Source organism: Sinocyclocheilus anshuiensis, unplaced genomic scaffold (assembly GCF_001515605.1).
Source record: "Sinocyclocheilus anshuiensis isolate Anshui unplaced genomic scaffold, SAMN03320099.WGS_v1.1 scaffold419, whole genome shotgun sequence".
In the NCBI taxonomy this organism is placed as follows: Eukaryota; Metazoa; Chordata; class Actinopteri; order Cypriniformes; family Cyprinidae; genus Sinocyclocheilus; species Sinocyclocheilus anshuiensis.
Genome location: NW_015548228.1, coordinates 1,271,927 through 1,274,156, shown reverse-complemented (window position 1 = coordinate 1,274,156; position 2,230 = coordinate 1,271,927).

Below are 2,230 nucleotides of genomic sequence, written 5' to 3'. Positions count from 1 at the left end.
GACTATAACGTCATCGCAGATCGCGTTTAATTTATCCCCACCCCAAACAACTCTATAATATATAAATTATTTTTTTTACATTTATAACAGCCCAAGCATATCTATATGCATATAGAATGCTGCACCAAACAAATTCGTAAGGGGAAACATGTAAACAATAAACCAACTCCATAGCGGATTCTAACATGGATTCTAACATTCTAAGTGATCAAGTGCTTAGGTTGTTCCAGTTCAGCACATTCCAAGGGTTCCGCCAGTAGTGGGCACTCGTGCAGCGTAATCAATGACGTACATCCGAGTAAACGAGACGGAGGGAAGTTTGCGAGTGAAGGACATAAAAGAATGGACTGGGACGCAGCCTAGATAGAGTGCTCTAGGTTTTCAGACACACGAACGTGACATCACGGCTGAAGATTCATATTGAAAGTAAAGTTTTCTGAAAGCAGTTGAGGTTGACTTTAAATGGACAGACTGACTGTTTGTATCAAAACTGTTTTGTGAATTTTAATGAATTAAAATTAAACTGAGAAAAAGGCAATTAAATATCCTATAGGATCTCAATGTAGAACACTTTAAACTTTCATTTTGTTCGCTTATTTGAGATATTTTTAATTGGGAAATAATGTAAAAGTGACATACATACCCACTCATACCTGTTCAAAAATGTAGGACAATTTCCATTGATTATCTCACAGCATTTGAACTGCGGTGAGGAGGCACATCAGTGGTTTTAAAAAGTTGGAATGTTCTTTAGAACGTCTTTCATTTTAATTCCATTTTTAGGAAAATAACACGTGTTATTCATCTTCTGTGCATAAATCTACAGTTTTCAGTAGTATAATGCCAATTTTTGGTCTACAGCACCATCTACCGGTACATTGGGTTGCACATACAGTATACGCTTACACAAAAGTTGGAGAAAGAAACATCCCATGAGAGGATGTGGAAAAACTTGAAAGTAATATAATTTTGAAAATGGGCCACAGTCAGCCAGCCTGGGAATCCTGAGGAATGTTTTAACTCATGTCCAACTTGACGTAACTGTTTCCTCTGCCTCGTCCCATCCTAGGTAGAATAAGAAAATGGACTGGATTATGCCAATAGTATCTCGATTATGCAGAATTTGGTCTATGATCAAATGACCTAATCTTTGACTGAATTATCTAATTTATATGACGCTTTTATTTTGTTGTACATAGGTTTTGGAAGAAACTAAAACCACAACAAACTTTGTTTGCCTTTCAGCTGTGGGAAGAATCACTTAAAAAGATTTGATTAGCTATGAGCAATACTATATGAATAATGTTTGTTGAGCCACACCAATCATCACTTTTAAAACTGGTGATGCCATAAAATTACATGCAATAAATACTTCTTGTGTGATGAGCATTTCACACACTTGCATTTGTCAGTTTTGTCTTATCTGAATGACTAAATCTTTTACAATTTATACTGTGCATTGAAGGCCTTTATGATGTATACTAACTTAGTACCTACTGTATGTGAAGCTCCATCACGTATAAATGGTATATAACCTTTAAAACGTCTGCCTTTTCACTTTACACATTCAAAAAGATGGTTGAAAGTGCAAACTGGTTGAAGCATGAAAACCAGTTTACAACTTAGTACCTTAGTACTTAAGTGCTAAATTGATGTTTGTTTTTAAAATATCTTGTAACAGTTCATCTATTGGTGAAATGTTGGAATTATCATACGATACTATTACACTAATGTTGTTGTTGTTGTTGTTGTTTTAATTTAGTGTACTACTGGAGAATTGAGAGTCAAGAGATTTTCATTTGATTCAAAGTTATATATTTATATATATATTTTTTAACTTTGACAAGCTTGTGAGCCAATGGGATTTTTTTTTTCTGGCACCAGAGGGGGCCCTCACAGTAACTAACAAAAGATAGCTGACACAAATAATCACATGAATGATATGCTATATACATAATACAATAAAATAACAAAACAAAAATATCTTAAATAGCAAACTGAAATAGCAAAACTTCAATTATTATTCGGTCATTCATAAACAGAGATTTAAAAGGTTTATATAAAATAGTACTAGCAACTGTAAACCACATTTGCGTAAATTTTATAAAGGTGTGCAGACTCCTTTTTTGCAATAAATGCACGGTATTCCTACACTATACCATTCATGCTATGAAGAACAAACACCAGCGATGGTTCAAATGCTTTATTCCAGAGCCAACGCGTTCGCAGT